The sequence below is a fragment of the Corvus cornix genome, chromosome 18, assembly GCF_000738735.6.
Source record: "Corvus cornix cornix isolate S_Up_H32 chromosome 18, ASM73873v5, whole genome shotgun sequence".
Lineage (NCBI taxonomy): Eukaryota > Metazoa > Chordata > Aves > Passeriformes > Corvidae > Corvus > Corvus cornix.
Window position 1 is genome coordinate 10559936 of NC_046347.1, and position 25199 is coordinate 10585134.

The window sequence follows — 25199 nt, forward strand, 5'->3', positions numbered from 1 at the left end:
AAGCAGATAAAGTTCAGCGTCTCAGCATGTGGAGGCTTCAAATGTGATTATGCCATGAAACACACTGGGCCAATTTTCCAGCCCCAGCAAATGTATTAAATGTCATTGTCTTTCTAAGAAGAAAGGATCTATTCTATTTTCTTTTTTTTTACAGACTGAGGAAGATTAAAGGTAATCTCACTAAATCCTCAATCACCCCACAGGATACGGTTTTTTTTGGATGTGGCTGTGTCATTCAGAACATCGCATTCTGTAACGAGAGGGGTTGGGTTATCCCTCCCTGCTTCCCTTTGTCCCTTCAAACCCTGGTTTTGGCACCCACTTTAAATCTGGCTTTAAACCCAGGGTGGCCGCAGCCCTCCCATTTTACTTTAAAACACTTCAGAAAGGCCAAGGTTTCCTTCCTGCTTGGGCTGCTGGATGAAAAGCCAAGTTCACCTTTGCCAAGTTGGATTCATTTCCCTGCTCCCCCTCTGCTCTCTCCCACCTCCTGTTATTAAAATAAAAAATAAATAAAACTCAAACTCAGCCCCTCAACAAACAGGTGGGGAGAAAAAAAATACTAAAGAGAAACTTTTTGGCTTCATGAAATGCAGTTTCTTCAGGAAGCCTGACAAAGATAAAACTTGCTGGAAGTGCCTGGATCGGGCAGCAGCACGGGGAATTCCATGGGGAATTCACTGGCTGTGTGGTCATCTGTCAAAAGGAGGTGGCAGGAGTGAGGTTTGTGCCAAATAAAGATTATTTCAGGCCTGGAGTTGCTGGGGACAAGTCACAAACCACAGCAGAGCCCTGCTGAGAGCTTGGATTAACCCAAGGGAAAGAGGCCAATTGCTCCCACGTCAGCCATTCCCCATCCCAGGAACACCACAGGGACTCCTCTGGGTTTTGGGACCCAGAAAACTGTGAGGGATCTTGAATTCCCATAAAAGCCCTTTAGCTGCTCCCTCCTGCCCTGCTCAGTTTGGGTTTGGGTGGCTCCTGAAAGCGGCAGTGAAATGAGAGCTTGGAAACAGATTTTCACTTCCGGAGGGACTTTCCCACCTTGCCAGAGGCTCCTTTTTGAGAGATTTGGGAAGATAACAAAGCTTCACCCCAGAACTGTCACCTGCACCCATCCCATCATTGATTTAAAGGCTCAAGATGGGTTTAAGAGAACTCCAGGGCAGGCTCAGCCTCTGCCAGGATGAATGTGCTACAAAATTAACCCAGTCGGTCCAAAAGGCTCCACAAAACCAGAGAGTCCGTAAAATAACCCAACACATACAGCAAAAAATGACAATATTAGGGAATAAACCACACCAAGGCAGGGGGGCTGAACCCCTTGGAGCTGAAGTTGTGGCCTTTTCCACCAGTTTTTCTTTGAAGGGGAACCCCAGCATTTATTTCCAAGCTCTACTAAAGACACTGCTCTAAAATTGACCAGGAGGGAGAAATTCAGGAGAAAAAGGATTAATTTTCCGCAGCATTTTCTCATTTAAAGGGATCAAATCCCAGCAATCTGTGACATCCATCAGGGCCCTGTTGTTGCCTGTAACTTGTTAATAAAAGAGCAAATCAGAGATGCACAAACAGTGTTTAAAGCAGGGGTTTCAGAGCAGAAGGGCCAAATTCTGCCCTCCCGCCTTTACCGTGAAAAATCATCCCTGGGAGTTTAAAGCACAACTTGAATTTCAGTTCAGCTTTGAATCTTCCCCCAAGTGTCCAGAAGTTCCTCTTTTAGCAGGTGGGATGTTTACCTGAGTGATGATGGCACAATTACTGCTGGCTTCTAATTAGGAATTAATGACTCCAATGATCCCGAAGCAGGGATAATGCCACGGCTTGGGAGCCTGGCACCAAACCCAGGCACTCCCCTCAACAAAAAGTACCCAGCACTCCAAAACCACCTCGAATCGTTTCAGCCAGCATGCTACAAAGTCGATTTTGATGATTTAATTGGAAATGATGTTTAATAGGAGGCTGGTTTTGCAATTACCATTAAACCCTTTTGCTTTCTGAGCCCTTTTGCTAATGGTGTTCCCTCGGATCACTGGCTTTTTATCAGCTGGATTTTTATGAGGCTCAGAGGGCCCAATTTGATGTTCCCAGGTATTTCCAACAGAACACGCTGTTCATTGTTCAAAAGTAATATTATTAGAAATGGGGCTGAAAACATCATGTTACCGGGGCTTTTTTGTTGTTGTTCCAGAATTAGAGGCTTCAAATTCTCTGAATCTGATATTATTCAACAACTTTGGAAATTTTAAAAGGCATTTAATGGAAAACTGATTTCAGATTCCAAGTTTTGGCTCCAAAATTCAGCATCCTCTGCTCTGATCCATCCCTGGGTCACATCAAAACCCAGCCACTGCCGTGTCATCCTTGCCACCCCAGCAGGGGCAGGGGGAGAGGAAATCTCTGCGGATTTTGGGGAATCCTAAAACATCCTGAGCTGGACAGGATCCACAAGGATCATCAAGGTCCAGTTCCTGCACAGGGCACCCCCCAAAATCCCACCAGCTGTTGTAAAAGGCAGCATCACCTCGTTGAACTGAATAATAGTGAATTAATAGCAATAACCTCACCGCCCTTAACATTTTTGATGATAATTATTGCTCTGAGCATGAAGGAAATAATTCTTATATCAGTATTTTAGCTGCATCTTGGCAGTGGATAATGGCAACTGGGAAAAGTCACTTTATTTCCCGTATTTCCCATCCCAATCCTGGCACAGGGTGGGGGGCAGAGTGAGAGTTCTCTCCTTGCTGCTAAGGAGCCCTTGCTTTTCTCAAACAGGGAATTTCTTTTCCCACTGAGCTGGGATCCAGTGAAACCTGAGGAGCACAGGGAGGGCATTCCCAGCCATCAGGCAGGAGAGGGGAACGAGTGAAATCCCAAGGAGAGGCGCAAGGAGGAAAATTCCCTCCCACCTGCGTTCTATCCTGCTCTGCCTGCTGTTTTGTGGCTGCAGAATTCCCTTCATTTATGATTCCCTGGTGCTCAGACCAACATCTCCCTGACAAAACTCACACAGGTCTCATCCTCAGCTGCATTTCTCCCTCTCCAAAATTGAAACCAAACAATTCCAGCATTCCCCGCTCCATCCTGTGGATTCCAGGGCACCTCCAGAGCTCCAGGCCTGAGGTTTTCACGGCCCACCTGAGCTGGTGCTCCGTGGCTTTCCCACTCTCCAAACTCTTCATTTCCAGCTGGCATTTGTTGCCTCATCCCAACGTTTGCTCTCACTGATGGTTTCAGCAGCCTGAGTGCACCAAGGGGCTTTGTTCAGGTGGGTGCAGCAGGGATTTGCTTTTGGCTCCCGCTGCAGGAACTCCAGAACTCAAGAGGAAAAGAAAAAACCCTTAATGGAGGGAATTTTATCCAGATTTGAAGTGGCAATGTGAGACAGACACTAATTATTATTGCCTAATAAAATTATTAATTCGAATAAAATACAAAAATTATCCAGGAGAGCATTTTTCTCCTGGAAGCCTCCAAGTGCTGCCAGAACAAGGAATTTAATCCAAGTGTCTCCAGGTGCTGAGTGCACCTGAATTTTTACTGCAGTTTCTGCCTTGGTGACACATTTTGCCTTTTGCTGTTAGAGAGAAAATGTGGATTATTGGGGAAAGAAAAGGAAAAGGAACAAAACTTGTGCCTTGTGTCCATCATTCCCGCATCTGTCCCAGGCACTGCTTTGTGCTGCATCACCATCACAGCAGCACTGCCCCGAGGATCCCAAAGTGGGGCTGAATTATCAGCCCCACTCATTGAAATAATCCGAATTCCCCTGTCCACGCGTGGCCCCCGGACTCAGGCTGCGCACGGTCCCTGTGCAGGGCCAGAATTTTTGGCCATTTCAGGATTAATGTTGAAAAAGATGCCAAAGATTGGGATCCTGCTCAGCGCTGAAGTGAAATCTCAGCAAAAAACTGCTTTAGAAGACACATGGCTGCCTTCCTATTTATCTTTCTTCTTTATTAAAAACCCAACTAATAAAATAAAAGGTGCTCTCAGAGACTTTAAGCAGAGGAGAGGAAGCTGAATTCAGCCACTGCTGCCCAAACTGATGAGGTCTTTGGAAGAGAATCCCAGACGTCAGCAAAAACTCCTTTGTCCAGTCCAAGTGAGAAGGCAATTTTTTCCTTTTATTTTTTTGGAATAAAACCAAGCCAAGGATGACAAGATTGTGCAGAAGAGACAGAAAACACAACAGAAAAAGGAGACAAAAATAAGATTGTGAGGATGGAGGAAAAAAGGTGGCAGCAGATAAGAACTGAGAGTGAAAGAATTACAGCTTGGGAAAACAGGAGCTGGGATAAAGCTCCGTGTGCTGGAATCAAAAAATTTGGGAAAAACAAGGGTAAAACTTGGAAAGAACAAGGGAAAGGTGAACTCTGATCAAGGCCCTGGGTTTTGTTCCATCTCCCTTGTTGGCTGCTCACATGGACACTTTTTAAGGAGACCTCAGGCCGCAAATTCCAGCTGGGATCCAAATCACAAAGGCCTTATGGAAAAAGGTGGACTGTATTCCCAGGTTCCTCCAGGTGAATTCCATGCTCCTGAGGAGTTTTCCCACAGGTGGGAGGGTTGGCAGTGCCCACTCAGGTGTGTTCTGAGCTCAGCCTTCCAGAGCTGTTGCTGCTGGGAGCCTCTGGCAGCAGCTTGAACTTGAATTCTCTCTTCTCTCAGGTGTGGAAGTGGCCAGGATGTGCTGCTCAGGAGGAACCCAGGCTCTCAGCATCCAGCCTTGAGGGACAGGAGGCTTTTCCACCCTCAAATCCCACCCCATCTTCGGGAGCAGCCCAGATGTTCCCAGCACAGCACGGGGCAGGGCCTCACGTGCCTAAACCTCTGTGACAGTAGGGCTGGGCTTAACCTGGGCCACTTCTGAGCCTCCCTCGCCGTGGCTAAAGCCTAAACCCAAGTGAAATCACCCTGCAGCTCGTTAGGGTTTGATTATTTGAGCCCCTCTGGCAGCTCAGCAGCAGAGCCTCCTCCTCTGGAGCCATCCCTGGGATCTCTCCATGCAGGACTGGGGTGAGCAGCAGCATTGAACCGAGTTACAGAAAGAGAAAAGCACCGAAAAATAAGTTAAAAATCCCTTTTCAAATCACTCTGCTGGTGTAGAGGGAGAGGGAGGAAGGGGTGGTGGGGTTTGGAGCACTTTGGGTTTGTTTCCAGGGAAGATGAAAGCTGAGCTGTCCCTGCTGCTGTTCCCTCACAAATCCCTGCCCTCTGTGCCCTCCAGTCCTGCTCTGCTCCAACATTTTGGGTCCAGAATGTGCTGCTCAAGACAAATCCAGGCTCTCAGCATCCAGCCTTGAAGGGCAGGAGGCTTTTCCACACCCACATTCCAGGCTGGGATAGGAATAAGCTGTGAGAAGGAGAAAAATCAGCCTCCCCACACCTGAGAGAAGAGAGAATTCAAGTTCAAGCTGCTGCCAGAGGCTCCCAGCAGCAACAGCTCTGGAAGGCTGAGCTCAGAACACACCTGAGTGGGCACTGCCAACCCTCCCACCTGTGGGAAAACTCCTCAGGAGCATGGAATTCACCTGGAGGAACCTGGGAATACAGTCCACCTTTTCCATAAGGTGAAGTTATATCCCCATGACAAATCCCAGTTGATTCTGGCTGGAAATGACTCAGAGTGGATCAGCAATGACTATTTTTTATGGTAAAACCCTGTCAGAAAATGCCTTCAGCCCTCAATCCAGAGCCAATCCTGGTGACTTTCCAATTCCCAGGTGGAATATTTGCATCCCTGTGGAAGAATATCCCAGTTTAACTGATAAGGGATGCTGCACTCACCTCAATTCCATTTCTGAACCCTCCACTACTTTAAAATCCTACAAACTCCCATTTTTGGAGAGACTCAGTGAAAATTTAATGAGGGGCAGGAATAACAAAGCAGTGAGAGCAACAATTTTAGTATTTGGTCACAGAAGAAAAAGTTCAGATTTCAGAAAGAAATAGGAAACCATTTCCAAAGGAGCACTCAGCCCCTGCAAGCAGAGCAGCACGAGCTGCTCCCTTTCAGAGTCACCCTGGCTGCTCAAACCAGGCAGAAAATGCTGATTTTCCATCTTAATTCTGATGGTGCTTTAGTCTGGTATCAGTTAGGGAAGAAGCTGGAAGAAAACAAATCCAAACCAAGCCGAAAAATCAATTTTAACCTTCAAAACCAGCAAGAAGCCTCTACAGCAGTTAGCTGGCCACAAGCCTGCTATTAAATTAATAATTAGAATCCCCAGAATAATCAGTCTGGCAGAGTCTCAGATGCTGTTTTTAAATTTCTCTGAGTTCCTACATGGTTGGATTAATCCAAACCTCATCCCAGGAGATCAAATTCCCAGCTAATTTCACTTTGCGGAAGGGAGAGGAGAAGAAGAAGAATCACCTGTAACCTCTTAATAAGAATCCAGGATGGGAGTAGAAAATCAAGAACAAAGTTATAATTTTATAAAGAAATAGAAAAGATGATCTAAAATTTTAATTATGATGTTTTTTATCATTATTTATATAAATTCAGTATCTGGAAATGATTCTGTAGATATTATAAAGAAATAGAAATTATATAAGAGAAATTGCTTTTTTGGCAAGTCGGTCATGGGTTCATTCACTGGGAAAATTAAAGATCGAGAGCCAACAAATGGCTGTTGGTACAAGGAGGAAAAAAAAGAGCTGAAGATGCCCAAATGACCACTGCAGACATCCCAAATGAGCTCCTTCTTAACACTGCGCACCAAGGTTTGTTTTGTCCCTCCCAGAGCGACGAATCCCAATAAACACAGGAAATGCAACAGCTCCCAGCAGGGCTCAGGGAACGCTCCCTGCCCCCATCAATATTTTATTGAGGCAGAATTGCTGCTTCATTCAGGAAATGATTTGATACCATCAAGGGCTGAATGAGAGTTGGAAGTAGAGACAGAGCTGGGCGAGCCAAGCAATTACTCTGTCAGGAGCAGCTCGCTGCAGTCACAGAACTTTACAAATTGCTGCTTTTGTTTGTACATTTGTTAATTTCACACCAAAAAGGCCTCGGAGATTCTTTCCTTGCAGCTCCTTCTGGGCTGGGGATTTTAAGCAGCCTCTGGAATGGCAGGAGGAGGCAATTTGAACTCCTTTAACAGCTTTTAACCTCAATATCGCTGATAAATCAGCAATTATTTTATCAAGTAAGCTCCAACAGAATCATTCCAGATATCTCCTGCAGCTCAGCCCATCTTATGACATCAATTTTCAGAGTTTTTCCCTCAATTTTGGCTCTTGCCTGCAGGTAACCTCGGCCTTTTTGGAGGGCTGTGGTAGAGCAAGTCCCTGCTCTGCTTCCACAAAGCATTTCCCTGCTCAGTGGGGGCAGGACTGGCTGAATTCATTTTCCTCTCCTGTGCTTAAAGTCTTTTAAAGCTGCCTTTTATTTTATTTTATTAATTGGATTTTTTTTTTTTTTAATGAAATCATCTTCTGCTTCCTGGAAGGTTTTTCTTTCACTGTGTGCACTCCTGGAAATCTGGAGTGGGAGATTCCAGCTGATGCAGGATTGCCTCACTTCCCACCAAGCTACTTCCCTACAGCAGCGCACAAGGGCACAATGAGAGGTTTTCATGTCGTACTCACAGGTTTTTTGTATATTCCCTCTTTCAGCATCCACATTTATCCCATTTCTCCACCTCCTGTGGACAGAGGAGCTGCCCCAATGTGCAGATTTTGGGAATGGGGATTTCCAGTTGGCAGAATTTTATAGGACAGGGCTGTGGGTGCCTCTGCCCCAGCCTCCGATTCAGAAAATCTGAAAAAAGGGAATGATCACCCTCCCTACCCGAGCTATTTATTCCAGGATCCACGAGTGATTCCACACCTTCTGAGCTTTGCAAATCCTTCAGCAAGAGCTGAGACCTTCCTGACCTGCGGGAGGCCTCATTTTCCCTTGCGCAGGATGAAGAAATAATTCTCAGGTTGGAAATGTGACAAAGTGTTCCCCAGCACATGCCTGGGTCTGTCTCCTGGTCCCATTATCCAAGGGAAAGATTGGAAGATATCCTTAACAACTTCTTGTAGGGGTCTACAACCACCGAAAAGAGAGGAATTTGTCCTCTGGAGACTTGACAGCAGCCAAGAGCTTTTGGTGAGGGAATTGTCCAGTGTGGATGGATGGGATTGTCCTGTCCCCATTCAGGCCACAGCTCTGCAAGGAAGGGACACCCCCAAATATTCCCAGATCCCTGGGAAGGGCAGGAAAACTCTTGCTGGGCTGGTGGTCAGGGCACAATCATCCCTGAAATCTGCTTTTGCAATCAGCTCTTACCTACGGCAGGAAAGGGTTTGGAGAATTGCTCGGGAAGGGATTTCCTGGATTTAATTCCTTCCAGCCCGGGCTGATTCAGCTCCCGGTGCGCCAGGAGAAGCGGCAGAGGGGGATGGAGGGGCCCCGTGTGCCCAGCTCCTGCCAGGAAACCCAGAGCTGGTGCTGAGAAAACACCAAGAACAGCGGCACACAGGGGCTGAATCACCACAGCCCGAGCTGGGAAACCTTTGGAGATCCCACAGGAATTCCAGGAGCAATTAGGTCTGATATCAATATTCCTAAATCTGTTAATCCCATAGAAATCATCGTCGGACACAACCAGGCTGCAGCTGGAGCACCAAACTCCTCCTGAAGTTAAAAGGACCTGGTTTCAGTTGGGAAAAAAAGGGGAAAAAAGGGAAATAAGAAAAAAAGATAAAAAAGGGAAAAAGAAAAAAAGGGAAAAAGAAAAAAAAGGGAAAAAGTAAAAAAAGGAAAAAAGAAAAAAGAAAAAAGAAAAACGGGGGGAAAGGGGAAAAAAAGGGGGAGAGAAAAGGAGGGAAAAGGGGAAAAGAGGGGGAAAAAGAAAAAAGGGGAAAAAAGAAAAAGGGGGAAAAGGGGGAAAAGAAAAAGAAGGGGGAAAAGGGGAAAAAAGAATAAAAAGGAAAAAAGAAAAAAGGGAAAAAAGGCAAAAAATAAAAAGAGGGGAAAAAAGAAAAGGGGGGGAAAAGGAAAAAAAGAAAAAAGGGAAAAAAAGGAAAAAAGAAAAAAGGGAAAAAGGGGAAAAAAGGAAAAAAGAAAAAGGGGGGGAAAGGGGGAAAAAGGAAAAAGGGGAAAAAGGGGAGAAAGAAAAAAAGGGGAAAAAAGGCAAAAAGGAAAAAAAGGGGGAAAAGGAAAAAAGGGGGAAAAGGGGGGAAGGAAAAAAAAGGAAAAAAGAAAAAAAAAGGAGGAAAAGGAAAGAAAAAGGAAAGAAAAAGGAAAGAAAAGGAGAAAGAAAATGGGGGGAAAATGGAAAGAAAATAGAAAAAAAAGGAAAAATGGGAAAAAATGGGAAAAATGAAAAAATGGGAAAAAAAAGGGAAGTGGGATTCAGGCACTGTTTTATTGTGGAATCATCTCAAAGCCCACCAGGTGCTGGACACTGGGACAGGCTCAGCGGGATGCCCCCTGTAGTTACCTTGGGTTAAAACTCACGAGAAATACCCCACCTTGCTTCTCACACACAGTTTTAGGCTCCCACGACATTTTCAGCTTCCATTTGCATCCTAGGGGTCAAGGAAAAGCTCTCATTGGTTTGATTTGGAGAAATCTCTATAAATTCCTGCTCGGGCTGTTGCACCGAGGTAGTTTTTCCTCCCTGCTGATTCGCACATGGTTACACCTTAAAACTCTGTCTTTGGAGTCCTGTTCCTGCACACGGGGGTGACAAATTCCTCATCAATCACCCCAAAATAAAAGATATTCCAGCCAGATAAACTGCAGAGGAAGAGGAGGAATTCCTCCATGTGCCCACGTTGTGTGGGCCATCACACGAGCAACTCCTAATTGCAATTAGCTGCTTCTTAATTAAGGCTGGGAGGGCACAGAGCCCCTGGAAGAGGGAGCAGGAAGGGTTTGGGAGCATCGGGGTGATGGGAGGGCTGGACAGTGCTCCCAGCTCCCGGGAATGTTCTGGGAAGCCTCAAGAAAGCAGTGCAAGGTTCATCCTGATTAAATTTCCCCGGATCCGCAGGGCTGTGCTGCCAGCTGCTGCTGCCGTCACAGCACGGGGGCTTTTCCTCCTGCTGCCTTTGGCACTCCCCAGGGGGACCTTCCCAGAGTTTGTTGTGTTCCCTTGGAAGTTACGGAGTTGGGGATGTTCCCTGTCCGGCAGCATTCCCGGGAATTCTCCATTCCACAGGGATGAAGTGCAAAACAAAATCAGAAGGTGAATCTGGCACCGCTGGTGCCACCCTCAGGTGCAGCCACCCTGCCACCCGCAGCTTGAAAGACAAAATGTTAATGAAGCTTCCAAAAAGCTAAAAATTCGGGAGCAAGGCTTTTTCCTGGTAAAGAACAGAGACTCAACAGGTGCCTCCATCAGGGTGAGCTGCACCAGGGGTCACTTCTGACAGGACAGGAGGAAAGTTTTCCATCCTCACCCAGCATTCCCAAATCCATTTTTTATGAGGAATCTGGAACAGCAACAGGCAGGATTTCACAGGCAGCTCCCTGCACCACAGGCTGATTTTTTTCCCTTAAATAAAACACTTTAAAAGCTTAAAAAGGTGAATTCCTTTTCCCTCGCTCTCGATTTCACTACTTCTAAGCTACTGACAATGGACAAAGCAGGGGTCAGGCTCTGTAATTAAAGGTTTTAAAATAATCAAGAGCTGGAGGGATGGACAGTGCCCTCAGCAGACTGAGCTGCACTAGGGGTGACTTCTGACAGGACAGGAGGAAAGTTTTCTATCCTCACCCAGCATCCCCAAATCCATTTTTGTGAGGAATCTGGAACAGCAACAGGCAGGATTTCACTGGCAGCTCCCTGCACCACAGGCTGATTTTTTTGCTTAGACAAAACACTTGAAAAGCTCAAACAGGTGAGTTCCCAACCTCTCGATTTCACTACTTTCAAGCTATTGACAATGGACAAAGCAGGGGTCAGGCTCTATAATGAAAGTTATTTAGAATAATCAAGCAGCTGGAGGGACAGAGACTTTCCTCATCTTCTTGAACTAAAATTCAAATGCAAATGACAGTATTGCACTGAAGGGCCTCCCGTTAATCACTGCCCTGCAACCCCTGGAAGGGAATTCAGCACACTCTGAAGGAAATTTGCTTTATTCGCCTCAATCCCAGCTGCAATTTCACCCTGAGAGCCGAAGGGGCTGCAAGTGATGGAGTTTCCTGCCAATCAACCCCAGGAAATGCAGGAATCCCAGCCATGAGCTCCACACCGGATTTCCAGGCCCAAGCAGATGGCAAAGCCACCCTTTGTGACAAACAAGGGCCGCTCCTGCTGCACCTTGCTCAGGAAAGGCAAATCACCCCGCTGATGAGAGGAACCGGGCACACGGTCTGTGCTCCTGATTGTCGTGACCTCCAAAGGAAGGATTCCAGCCCAGAGCTGGGTAAGTTACAAGAAAAACCTCGATCAAAGCTGCTCATGAGTTCAGGTAAAACCTGACAAAGGATTTCAGGCAAGCACAGAGAGAATCACACAAAGGCCAGCCTGAAAGGGAATTCCAGAAGTGATCCTGGTCCAGCTTTTATGGGAAAGGGAGCCCAGATGAGAACAAAAAGAATCAGCTTCCAGAAAAATCGTTGGAGAATGGGAAGTTTCAGATTGTCCTTCAGGATAAACAGCCAATAAACCCCATGGAATATCCAAATTCAAGTGAAACCCAAGCAATCCCACCCAGTGATTTGTTACCAGAGCAGTTCATCCTTTTTACTCTAATCCCACCCAAACTCAAACCCAGCTGTGGAAAAAGTTGGATCCTGGTTTTCCCTGCTCCAGGGGCACCATCTGCCTCATGTTATTTTGATTCCAGAAAATAGATTTCAGGAGAGAAATCCCAAATATGCCAGTTTGTCACAGCAGGGATTCACAGGACTTGCCCAAAACGCTTCCACTCTGCTCCTGCACAGATCTGATTGCAGTTTGGGATTTATCAGCATCCTTTCTGTCCTTTTTGAGAGGAAAAGGGAAAATCTGCCTCTGGAATGATGGAAACAACCAAGTGTGGCCAGTGATTGTTAATAAACACCCCCCCCCCCCCCCCCATGACCAGCTTGGTGCCTTGATTAAGTTATGCAGATAAAGGACCTTTAAAAATACACAAATTGGGGAGTCTCACTTGATAAAAAGAATGATTCCATTGTATCTTCTGTGGGGAAAAGTGGTTCTGAACAGCCTCTGCTGTAGCAATTCCTATAGAAAACTGGGAGTATGACACGGAGCACAAGGGGAGGCGAGCTTTGACTCACATCACAAAATGTTCCTCTCATCCCCTGCTCAGAGCACAGCCTCTGACTGCGGAAATTGGGGATGCAGGTCAGGCATGGAGGCTTTTCCCACCTTCCCAACTTGCTCGTCTCTTCCTAATTCTTTAAAAGAAACAATCTGCCCTACCTGGGTGAGCAAAGTTGTGTTTTCAGACCCCAAGGAATGAGAGAAACCTTTCCCTGCACACAAAATTCCAGTCTTGGGCTACACAGGATGATTTCCTGGGATTTTAATTCACTTTAGATATGCAAGAAACTTGTTGTTATTTCCCTTCCACAAACTTCCAGGCAGAGCTGGAATAAAGGTGAAGAGCAGGAAGAAAAGTCTTCACGTATAAAATGGGAAATGGAAAGAGAGGGAAAGAAAGAGGGGGAAAGAAAGAGGGGAATGTTCTGCTTCTTGCCTATCCCAAAGGGAAGGAAATTCTGGGATTGCCCTGGAGATCCTGGGCCTGCCATCCCAGCTCCCACACCTGGAAATGTCCTGGGCAAACTGGAGCTGCCTTCAAATCTATCCTTTCCAAGGGATAAAGCAGCAGGAGCCCCAACTGCAAGCAGTGGGAAATGGCACTGACACGAGCTGGAAATCCATAGGAAGTTAAAATCCCTGCTAAAGACTGATGGCCTTGGCCTGGCAGATGCAGAACCTCTGTTTGCTGCCATCTGTGACTTCCAGATACTCTGGAATTTCCCATCTTCCTTTAGATGAAACCCCAGCCATAAAATAAATGAATAAATAATAAAAAAAAAAGGAATTTCCCAGCACATTCTGCAGTTCTGAGAAATCAAATCCTTTGCACCAGCCTTGCCTGTTCCTGTTCGTTATCAAGCCTGGATTTTTCCGACGAGGAGCAATTCAAGGAATCGGGAAATGCAGATCTGTTGTTCAAATACAACACAGAGCACCGACGGCTACGGCAGCCCCTGCCACTGATTTGTACTCACAGATTTTTATTTAATGACCATCAAAAATATTCTGCTGCCCTGGGATGGCGCAAACCCAAAAATGCTGCAGAAAACCACATTAAATCAGGTTTAGTGGGTTGATCCTGGAATTGCTTGGGAATAATCACACCTGGTTAGGAAGGGCCGACACTGCCAGTGGCCAAGGGCAAGGCAGAAAGGTGCCAGTCCAGGATTTGCATCCTCAAGAGGAATGGGAAGAGTTATGGGAAATTCCAGTTTTGGAGCTGCTCTGGCCAGGTTTTACCCCAACAGCAACTTTGTAATTTATGGCAGCATCTTCTCCTGCAGACATTGGGCACCCTGGGTCAAAAAGGTTATTTACTGTGAGGGTGGGGAGGCCCTGGCACAGGTTATGCCAAAAATCTGGGGTTGCCCCATCCCTGGGAGTGTCCAAGGCCAGGCTGGATGGGGCTTGGAGCACCCTGGGATAGTGGACGGTGTGGGGATGGAATTGGATGACCTTTAAGGTCCTCTCACCCCAAACCATTCCGTGACTCCACAACTCCCGCGCAGAAATGAGTGAGGCACTTAAAAATCTAAATAATTCCCAGTGAAACACGAGCCAATATCCAGGGAAAAGCACGGAGCAGAGCTGCATCCCTGCATTTCTGAGTTGATCATGCGACATCTCAGCACGGGGTCACCACCTCACCTCCAACACCAGCCCTGGGCATGGGAAAAGCTCCTCATTCAAGGCTCAGCTGCAGTTGCCCGTTGCCACCCAGCCATCGATCTGTTGCTGTGCTACAGAGCAAATATTTCCCCGTTTGGGCTGTTTAACAACAAACAAAGCCCCGTGGGGATGTCATTTTCTGGCCTGATTTACTCCAGGGAGAAGCAGGCCCTGAGACCAGAGCAGCCTGGCTTCCAGGGCAGTTCCTAGAAGTTAAACATGGAATATTCCAGTAGTGCCAGGCTTTGGGATCACCGTGGGGCAGCCACACCACGGAGGGGTGGCAATGCAGCAGGAGCCCTTCCCAGCCCAGCTACCTGCGAGATTTTCCTCCTCACCTTCCACAGAAATTTTATTTGGTGGGATTAACACTCTCCAGGAGCTCAGGGTATGGAGCTGGGGGGGATGGGGTTCTGTACCTGGATTTCAAGGCTCAGCTTGGCACTGGGGGTGATTTTTTCCCCCTTTGGAGATGATTTTCCTCCTCTTTGTGGCTGATTTTTTTCCCTCTTTCGGGGCTGGAGTTTTCCCGTTTTGGGCTGATTTTTCTCTCCCCCTTTTTGGGGCCAATTCTGCTCCCCCGTTTTGCAGCCAAATTTTTCCCCCATTTTTGGGGCTGGATTTTTTCCCCCCTTTCACAGCCAATTTTTCTTCCCCCCCTCTTTGGGCCAACTTTTCTTCCCCCTCTTTTTTGGGGCTGTTTTTTTTCTCTCCCCCCTCCCTTTGGGGCTGGATTTTTTTTGCCCCCTTTCAGGGCCAATTATTTTCCCTCCCCCTTTTGGGGCCAATTTTTTCTCCCCCCTTCAGGGCTGATTTTTCTCCCCCATTTTCAGGGCCAATTTTTTCCCTCCTTTTTGGGATTGGATTCTTTCCCCCCCTTTTCAGGGCTGGATTTTTTCTCCCCCTTTTCAGGGCCTTTTATTTTCCCCCCTTCATGGCTGATTTTTGTCCCCCCTTTTAGGGCTGGATTTTTTCTCCCTGTACTGCAAGCCCAGCATTGCCCTTTCTGTGTTTTCAGACAGGATCCCATCACCCTGAGCAGTCTCTGTGCCATCAGAGCATGTCACACTTGCTGTGAGTTCCCACGAAATTCCCTGGGCTTTCCATTTAGAAGAAAAAAATCTGTTCATTTTCATGAACTTTGATGTTTCAGGGGAAAAAAAAAGAAAATTCAACTCCCCCTGAAGGGATTATTGAGATTTCAAGTTATAAATCAGCATCAAATGATTCCAGGAAATGTGACGGAATTTAGCTGGGAAAAAAGGCAATTATGGAATTCAGATCCCACTTAATTTTGAGTCCTGATCTGCACATAGGCAGGAATTTGACCCCCAATTTTAAACCCTGGAGAGGATCTCCAGATGTTCCTGACAAACGTAACAAACTCTCACATCTGTTAGAAAATCCTACACAGGGACAAGAGTTATTAAAAGTAATTAATGATAATTAATTCAATAACCTGGGGATGAAGGAAGAGAATTAAGTGAATTTTAAGGAGTTATTACTCAAGGAATGAGGCATTTTTTTCCCAAAAACATCACAATAACAGATATGATAAAGCTGAGGGAATTTCAATAGTTTTTAAGCCGCAGAAAAAGGAAAGTTTATCATTTATGTGCCAAGCGGAAACTGCAACCTCTGTAAAACATTTTTACTCCACATAAACCCTGATGCCGCAAGAATTTTAATCCATCATGAGCAGCTCGTGTGGTGCTGCTCCCCGTGGGTCACCAACACACCGAGAAAAGCCTCCTTCCCTTGTTTCATGTCTTTGCACACAAATTATGTGCAAATAATGATATAAAATTGGGCAAAACGCAGCTGTGACTTTGAGGAAACAGAAGCAGGAGGAGAAATGCAAGAGTTTTTCAAAGCAGGGCTGGCTCAGGCAGTATTTTCTTGGAATATGCAGAAAATCATCTTCAATTCTTTAATTTGATCTTCTGTGCATCGGAACACTGAACTCCAGTCATTCATCCACTGTGCTGAATAACAAACCTGGGCTTAACTAAGCCTAAATTAGCGTTTAGCTAATGCACATTCTGCTCCTGGGGCAGGTGATTCTCAGCCTGAGCATCTTCCTCGCCCTTGGAAATCACTTCCAGAATATCATCAATGAATGGCATTCAGAGCATGCCCAGTCTCTCGTTTCCATTTGTCTGATTTCAGCTTCCAAAGAAACACTGGATTTTCTGGCAGATTCCAAAGGGCTTTAAGCACAGAAATTCTCTCTGGAAGGGGAAGTGACTACATTTAAATTACCTCGTTATCAGCTAAATAGAAAGTGTTGAAGCATTTTATCCCATCTCTAGGTAATTTCTGTGGTCTCCCTCTCCATTTTAAACACATTTAACAAAGGCAGTAACAATTAGAATAAAGAGGGATTGATCAGGCAGCATTTTATTGTTAACCATTGCTTTGCAAAGTTGCAATAATTTGGGGAAAATGAGATTTTTTTTTTTTTAATACAGCAACAGCAGGATGAGGCAGGAGGAAAAATGGGATGTTCTAAACAGGAATAGAAACAATTTAAAGGGAGAACCCCCTGGCAGTGGCCAGCGCTCTCTGCTTAGTCACCCCTGCCCCACCATGCCCACAGCCTGTGAGGATTACAAAATGAAAGGGCAGCTTGATGGACAGGCCATGAAATCCCTGCAGCCTCCAACCCGGCTGGGATCACTCTCTGCCCCTGCCAAGCTCCTGGAAAGCTCCTCTGGGTGAAACCTCTGGAATCTGCCCTTTGTGGGTGACCCCGGCCTCTCAGCTGGGCACCAACTCCTGGCACAGCTCAGGGAAAAGTTTTTCCTACTGTACCCAACCCACCCAAGAGGGTTTTGCCTCGGCTGTGGGAGCACGCACAGAGCTGTTGGACAGGCTGGAAACACCACAGGATTTTTTTTATTCCTTCCCTTCCTTGGGAAAAAGAAAAAGTGAAACTAAACTTCAGCCCTACTCAGCATTAAGAGCTGCTCTTTGCTTCCAGCACTGTGGCAGCTCCGTGGACCTTGTGCTTGCTTCAAAGTTTTTCCCAGAGTTTGGGTTATTTTGGGTCTGGCCAGGCCATTCTGGGGCAGTAAATCTGAGAGGAGATGACAATCCCTGATGTCAGCACTGTGACCTCTGCTAAGGGACATTTTGCTTGTGTTTTAGGGCTTGCAGGCTCCTTAAAAAAAAAAAAAAAATGAAACCCCAAACTAAACAAACAGCAAAACAAAAAGAGGAAAACTCAGAACAAAGTTGAAGGCTTGTTAAACACCTGATAGTTATTGATGTAGAAAAGCTGCTCACTCAATTCCCATCATCCCGGCAGCAGCACTGCAGATTTGAGTCAATAAAGGCTGATATTAAAGGCCAAATCTCATCCTCCTAAAGGCTGATATTAAAGGCCGAACCTCGCCCTCTTTATTCATTTCAAGAGACTCCTGCACAAGTGTTTCCAAAGGAAAGAACGAGCTTTTTAGGATTGCCCACCCCATCAGCCAGGCAAAGCTGCCCTGAGGCGCTGCAGCCCTGCAGGACAGTTCTCTGCTTTATTCTCCCTTTCACCACATTTCCCCCCCTTAGCTCAGCTCTTTGCCATCGGATTTATTCCAAATCCACAGGAAAAGCCTCGGTGAGGCCAGAACTGAGCAGTGAGATACCTTCACCTGCCCAAGAACCCGCGGGGATAAAAGGGCAGGCTCCAGCTCTGGAGGGACAGGTGACATCGGTCCCCACAGCTCCATCACTTCTGGGAGCTGGGGAACGCTCTGATCCCATTGATTGCAGCACAAAGGAACGGCCCTGCAAGTAAAACACTGCCCACAGCAGGGGACAAAGCTCAGAGCCCCTGAAAAGCATAAAAACATCTTGTTTTGTGGCACTTAAAGCTTCGCAGATCAAAATAAAGAGCATCCGTCAGGCCAGATGCTAGGAGCAATTTTGTACAGTTAACACTGCATATTTCTTTCACTCCAAGGAAGATTTTTAAAGCCAGAGAGCAACATCCTGAGTGGATTTTCAGCTTCATCTACAACCCAACAATAGTTAAAATATAGGGCCTTGACTTCCACTCCTTGAGAGTATTCATTGCTGCAGGGTATAAATCCAGCTTTGCTCAGCAAGGACCAGGCTCCTGCTCTGTCACGGAGAAAAGTGGATCTCTGGTAAATAATTGGCATAAATTTGATTTAAAATATTCTTTCTAGGAGAAAAGACATAACCAACAGGCTCTGAAAGGTTCTGAGGTGCAGGTGCTACCCAGATTTAGGTAGGGAGCTGCCAATTAAAAGATGCTCAGGGAATGGAATTCCCAAAATGGAATTTCGGCCTCAGCTTTGGCCATCCCAGCCAGAGCTGGTGGGATCCTCTTGATGCCACCGGCAGCTGGATGAAATCTTTCCAGAAAAAAAATAAAATTAATATTTTTTCCACCCCCAGGCAACGTGAACTGTAAATATCCAGCCCTGCTGATGCATCAGAACCTGAATTATCTCCAAGGATAGAATTCTGGGCAGGTCACTAATCCAGCTCCAATTTCACTTAGCAAATATTTAGTTTGTCATCTGCTAATTAACTGAGTAGCCGGAATGTTTTCCAAGGTGTGACAGCACACACAGGAAAGTTCTAGGCCCTTGCAGGAGGTTTTAAATCTGAGGATCCACTGCCTTTGGCTCAGGGTGAGAGGGAAATATCCCAACTCAGCATGGCCAAAACGGAATCTGCTTCGCTGCAGACAAAAATTGAAATGAAATCTGCTTCACTGCAGACAAAATTTATCTCTGATTTTAGAGTAGAGAGGGAATTTTTGAGCAGAGCCACAGTTTGCAGCTCTGAAGATTTTTCTCATGGCTATTTCTGTATTTTTCTCTGCTCTGTTCCACACGTCCAACTCTCACTTTGTGTTGCTTCTTCATTAAAGACATTTCACCTGTTTTCCCTCAGGGAACTCCAGCAGACAAGGAGCTGGGCATGACCTGGGAGATTTTTCATTGCTCTGTCACTGAAAGTGTCTTTGTTTACACGAATTGCTAAAGGTCTGTAACAATTCTAGCATATTTTAATTAGCAATTTTCACCCTGAAAACAATTCCCTCTCCCATTCCTGATATTTTCTCATTCCAGTTCACCTTCATTTAACTGAAGCTTAATTCCTGCAATGTATTAAACCCAAGGAACACAATTTTTTCTTCAATTTGAAGCCCTTTCCAGCTGTTTTTCCCTGCTCCCTTTTAACCAGCAGGATCCATTCCTGGCACCTGCTCTGCCCAATCTCTTTAGCAATAAAACACCTGGGAGTAAACTGGGAATGCATTGATTTTTCCACATAGCTGCTGGCTACGGATCCATATTCATAACATAACATGGAATCTCTGGCTTCTATCAAAATATGAAAGAACGATTCAATTGGAGCAAAAAGATACACAAAAAATATTCAATTAATGGACACTTTGTTCAGTGCCTTGGCACACAGGTATTAAAAAATAAAGCACGTTTATGTTATCCAGCAGCTGGGGCTGCCAAGCTGGGCCTGTGTTATTCCAGGTATCCCTGCTTGGACAGGAGTGTTCTCCTCACATCCCAGCCTCTTGTGGTTTTCCAACCTTCTGCCATTCATGGGAAAGCTGCAGTTCTGGAAAACGCATTTCTAGCCCGAGCTCAGTCCTGTAGTTCAGCTCTTTGCACACCCAGGAAGAATCCTCCAGATTCCCTCTTTCCCTGTGCCCTGAACTCAGGGTCAGGGGGATCCAATATTGGGGATCAAGGAACAAACCAGACCATGGAAAGCAAGAGTTTTCCAGAGTTCCCTTTATAATTGTTATGGGAATATAGGGAGGGACAAGTTTACAAGGGATGGAGGGACAGGACACAGGGAATGGCTTCCCACTGCCAGAGGGCAGGGATGGATGGGATACTGGGAAAGAATTGTTCCCTGGGAGGGTGGGGAGGAGCTGGGATGGAATTCCAAGAGCAGCTGTGGCTGCCCCTGAATCCCTGGCAGTGCCCAAGGCCAGGTTGGACATTGGGGCTGGGAGCAGCCTGGGACAGTGGGAGGTGTCCCTGCCCATGGCAGGGGTGGCTCTGGATGATCCTTAAAATCCCAACCCAACCCATTCCATGATTCTGAGATTTTTTTTTTTATATCCATCTATTACAGGGACAATCCCATGATAGGGCAAGGGGTGATGGGTTTGAACTGAAAAAATTATTTAGATTGGATACAAAAAAGAAATTTTTTACAATAAGGTTGGCAAAATGATGGAATACACCCAGGGAGGTCATGGATCCATCCCTGGAAGCGCTCAAAGTCAGGCTGGACAGGGCTCCAGGCAACCTGATCCCACTGAAGGTGCCCTGTCAGGGGGGTTGGATTAAAAGACCTTTAACGACAGCACTACAATTCCACGCTCAAACCCTAATTAAATATTCCCAGGAGGGATTAGAATATTAAGAAGCAGAAAATGCTGCTGTCCAGCCTGTTTTGATTCAACCAGGCAGCTTCTCTTTGCATGCCAAGGTGGTGTTGGCCCCAAGGCTGGCACTAATTCCCGGGTTATTTTCACAGCCTTAAGGAGAGGCTGTGCTAAAACAGTGCCCAGTGCCACCGGCCCTGACGTCATTGTCACAGTGTGGTCACAGAGCTCAGATTAAAGGCACTCAAAGCCTCCTTAAGCAGTGACAGCAAGGTCACTTTCTGCCAGACACCACAGAGCCTGGCATGGGAGCATCTCAGTGGTCCACATTCCATCCAGGAAGGGCAGGAAGGGAATCTCCCATCAGGGATGAGCCAGAGCAGCTCTGTCCGAGTAAATAAATACAATTGTTGCTGTTGTTGGGCCACTTTAGAATAGCCAGTGAATTCTGCAGGGTGATAAATTAGTGTACCTTAAACATATTAACAAGGAAAGTAACTCAATCCCAGAAGGGTTTGGGTTGGAAAGGATCTTAAAAACAGTCTCATCCGTGGCCAGGGACACCTTCCACCCTCCCAGGTTGCTCCAAGCCACAGGAATTCTAAAGAGAATCTCACCACTCCTCCCTCAGGGTTTCTCTTACTCTGCTGCTGTCTGGGCATTGGTAATTATTGAAGGTTGAATAATTAACAGTAAACACAATCAGAGAACGTCCCAGCTTGGAAGGGATTCACAAAGATCAAAGTCCAGCTCCTGACAGGAGCTGTTATGGATAAACTGGATGTTTATGATATATAAATTGCAGTTTATATGATTTTTTTAAAGGATATGGAAACACAAGCTCAGTTGAGGAGTTTTGGCTTAGGAGGGGCTCATTCTTGTAAGAGACAGCAAAGAGGAAGTTGTGCTCTCCTGGCCTTAAGTCTTAGTTTAAGAAGTGGTTTAAGTTCATGTGCAGAGAAAGAGCCCACCCCACCTCCAGCTCTCCTCCAGGAGCATCACCTCTTGCAGAAACACCACAAACACAGTGAGGCCCCACACCAGGTCCTTTTCCTGGAAGGGAAAATGTTTCAGGGAAGTTGAGAAATGAACGGCTCAGTTGGAGCTGCCCTTCCCTGAGCACCACTGCCCCCGCTGATCTCTGTGCTCACCTAATGAGTGCTAATTGCTCATTTGTCCCAGGGAGGCCCACCACCAATTCCTTGGGGATGGGAAGGGTGGCAGGAATACACACACCTGCTCACTGTGGCTGTTATCCTGGGAAAACCATTCCAGAAATGGGGATAAGGGGGAAAACCGCCAGGTTTTAGTACAGGTTTAAATTTTCCTGCATTCTGTACCTGTAAAAGCGAGGCCTCAATGTGCTGGGCACGGCCAGGAGCTGGAGGGCTTAGGGTCAAGCAGCCCAACCTGCAGCCACCAGATGTTGCTGGGAGGATCTTTAATCCCAATCAAGCTCCTTCTGGCTCTAAATGTGCTTTGCCAGCCAGCCCAGGCTGACCCCTCCCATTTCCCATCCCCACGGAGCAGGGCTGGGTCTCACCCACACCAGAACCCCAGCCCCTGTGTACCTCTGTGACTCCCACCCTGCAGCCCATGAGCAGCTGCACAGCTCTCACTATTGTACCGTAAAGAATGGCCTTAAACCCTCTCCACGCCAAGATCCAGCGGGAAGGGCAAAACCAGGATTAAAAGGACACGACTCCAGCTCCTCCACAGCCAGAGAGAGTCACACTGGACAGAGCCAGGCACACAACCACACCTATACTGGCTTTTATACTGGTTTTGGGGAGGTTTTACTGGTTCTTTAACTGGGGAGGAGCAAGAGCCTGCTCTTTTAGTTGCACTAAAGATAAACACTCCCTGCCCAGAACTCTAAATGCAGTTTAGACAGAGTTATTACTGATGAGCTCCTGGGTTCAGCTCCAGATGTTTAAAGAGAGTAACCAGTGCTGTTAATGCTGGAAAACTCCTTTAGTTCTTTGACCTGGCAAAACTTTGATTATGAAATAAAATTCCCCACATACATCACCAAGGACTTGTCTGCAGCATCACCAATTGACTCTTGGAAGTCAGTTCTTTCGCAGTCGCGGTGACATTTGGAGGAAGTCCCCACACTCAATTCCTTTTGCAACTCATTAATTGTGACACCAGAAATGTTTTAGAAAGTGCCACAAGCAGAGTTTTTTGAGACTTTTTTGTTTTTACAGTTGAGTGCAAGGCAAGGGCTCCTGCTGCTCACAGAGCTCTGCTCTGCACAGGAATGGAAACCAAAGCCTCTCACACTCTCAGGGAATGTCTTCCCTAAGCACATGCTCCCAGGACAGTTAAATTAGAAAACAACCTTTAGTTCCTGCCAGCACTCCCTAGAGTGGAGTTTCGATGTCTGCACACAGGGAAACATTCCAGCAGCTCCCCCTCGCTGGGGCGGGACGGGCCCCTGCACACGCCGGGAGCAGAAATCCTGATTAGTGTCACATTATCTTGATGTCACTTAAGCTCTGGTGAAGGTAATTTGGTTTGAGCCTTGTGCATGAGCCAGCAGGAGCTGTGTCCCCAACTCAGAGCTGTCTCTGAGGAGTTTGGGACTAACAGCCACAGTCCTGTGCTCTAACAGTCTAAATTCACCATTTCCTTGAATTTTAAATCTTCAACTTACATGGGAAAGGCCCCAGAATTCATAAAATCTGCTGCTGCAATGAAATTTATGATCTCTGCCACTATTGACACCTCTTTATCAGTTTAGGCTGAATTTTCCCTGCCATAAGATCCCTGAAATGCCTGGACACGGTGGGATGGAATCCTTGGAACAGCATGAGCCTAAGATGTTTCCAGGGAGAGCAAAATCTATGGGACTGCACTTCAATCTTCCTGCAGGAGCTGGGATTTTTAGTCCTAAAGAGGTCACCCAATGGCATTTCTGGTTGGGAATTCTGAATGGAAACCAGAGGGCTTTTGGCAAGCAGGGAACTGAAGATTTCCAGGGAATTTAAGCCAGATCTCCCCCTCATACAGGCTTAGTAAGGGAAGCATCAAGAACATGGTGAGAAGACCTTTGAGTTCCCAAAACATTCATATTTTAGCTGTATTTCACAGAAAGCAGTGATCACATTGTATTTAAAGCCAAATATTCCTGCTTTCAAGATGAATATTTGATGGTGGGAGTTAATTTCTCCTCTTAGACACAGCCCTGAGCCAGGCTCAGAGCCCAGCACTCCCCAGTCCCAGCCTGACCTCTTCTGACCTACTGAAGAAGATCAGTTTAAGCAGCACTCTCCTGACGCTGCCTCTTCACCAGGCACAGAAATTTGGGGCCATTAACACAAACTTGAAATGGATTTTGACCTTTTCAGCGCAATTTTGCAGGTATTACACGTCAGGGTTAAGATGAAGATGCAGAGAACAAAATTCTTTCTTGGAGCTGGCAGCTCCACGCAAGATTCCTCAGGGTGGGATTTTTTGGAGGCAGAGTTTAACAACACTGAACCCAGGAAAAACTGAGGAAATCTTCAATTTCTGAACTGGAAGGGACCCACAAAAACCCAAGCCCAGGACATCGAGGCCTCCCTTTCATAGATACAGAACGCAGGCATCAGGAAAATTTAAACATGTGCTAAAACCTGCTATTTTTTTCCCCTGATCTCCATTTTTGGAGCCTTTTCCCCAGGAAAACAGCTATGGCAAACAGGTTGGAATTCTTCAATTCAAAGAATCATATTCTGAGCTGGAATCCACAAGGATCCAAATCCAGGACATTGAGGCATCCCTTTTACAGATATGAATGCAGGCATCAGGAAAATTTAAACACATGCTAAAACTTGTTATTTTTTACCCCCTGATGCCCATTTTTGGAATGGTTTTCCCAGGATAACAGCCATGGCAAACAGGTTTCTGTATTCCTGCCACCCTTCCCATCCCCAGGGAATAAGTGTTGGGCCTCCCTGGGACAAATGAGCAATTAGCACTCATTAGGTGAGGACAGGCCATCAGCTCCAACCGAGCTGTTCATTTCTCAACTTCCCAAACACATTTTCCCTCCCAGGAAAAGGAATCCTGCTAATTTCATAGTCCAGCCCCGTTGTTACAAACCCAACCAGGCTGGGATTAATCCCAATCCCAAATTTTCCACACCAGGCCCAGCCCAACCCTGCAGAACCTCTCCCATCTCCCATGAGAGCAGTGGAGACTTTCCTGGAGGATCATTTGTCCTGAGACCAGTGTGGAGTCACCAGGACGAGCCACCAACACAACTCATCCAGATAAAAACGAGGTTCCAAGTTCCCAGCTGCTTTTAAAAACTCTTTGCTCGTTCCATGCATCATTTACCCATTACCAATCATTTTTGTGCTGCCTGCTATTAATTTATTTCCACTTTTCCCCTCTTAAACCAGCATCTTTTGCCTTCTTTTCTCCCCAACACCCCTTAATAATAATTCCCAGTGGTGTAAATAGTTTCTAGGCTGACATCTCGTTCTCCTCAGCCTCTGGAGAGGCCAAGAGCATGCTGGGAACTGAAATGGTTGACTACAAAATAAAATAATTAAGAACAGGACCTGAAAAACTCAAATTGTCTTGAGGTTTTGTGCATCCTTAATGCACTTTGAGCATTAAAGTGACTGCAGGGAGTTAAGTGTTGCCATTTAGAAGAGGTTTAATGAAAGCTGGCCATGTTCCCCCATTAAATGGATAAAAGCTCTCTTTATCTGCTGCGGATTTGAGATCCCACCTGTAACTCTACCCCCTGTTAATCACCGTGTTCTCTGCTTGAAGTGCTCTTTAAATACCCCAAGAGCTGAACAGGGCGTTCTCTTCCACGGCCCCAGAAAGCAAATCCCACATCTGGCGCCTTTCTGTGCCCTGGCAGAGAACCAGGAAAGGGTTAAAGGAAAACAAAGATATTTTGACCGGCC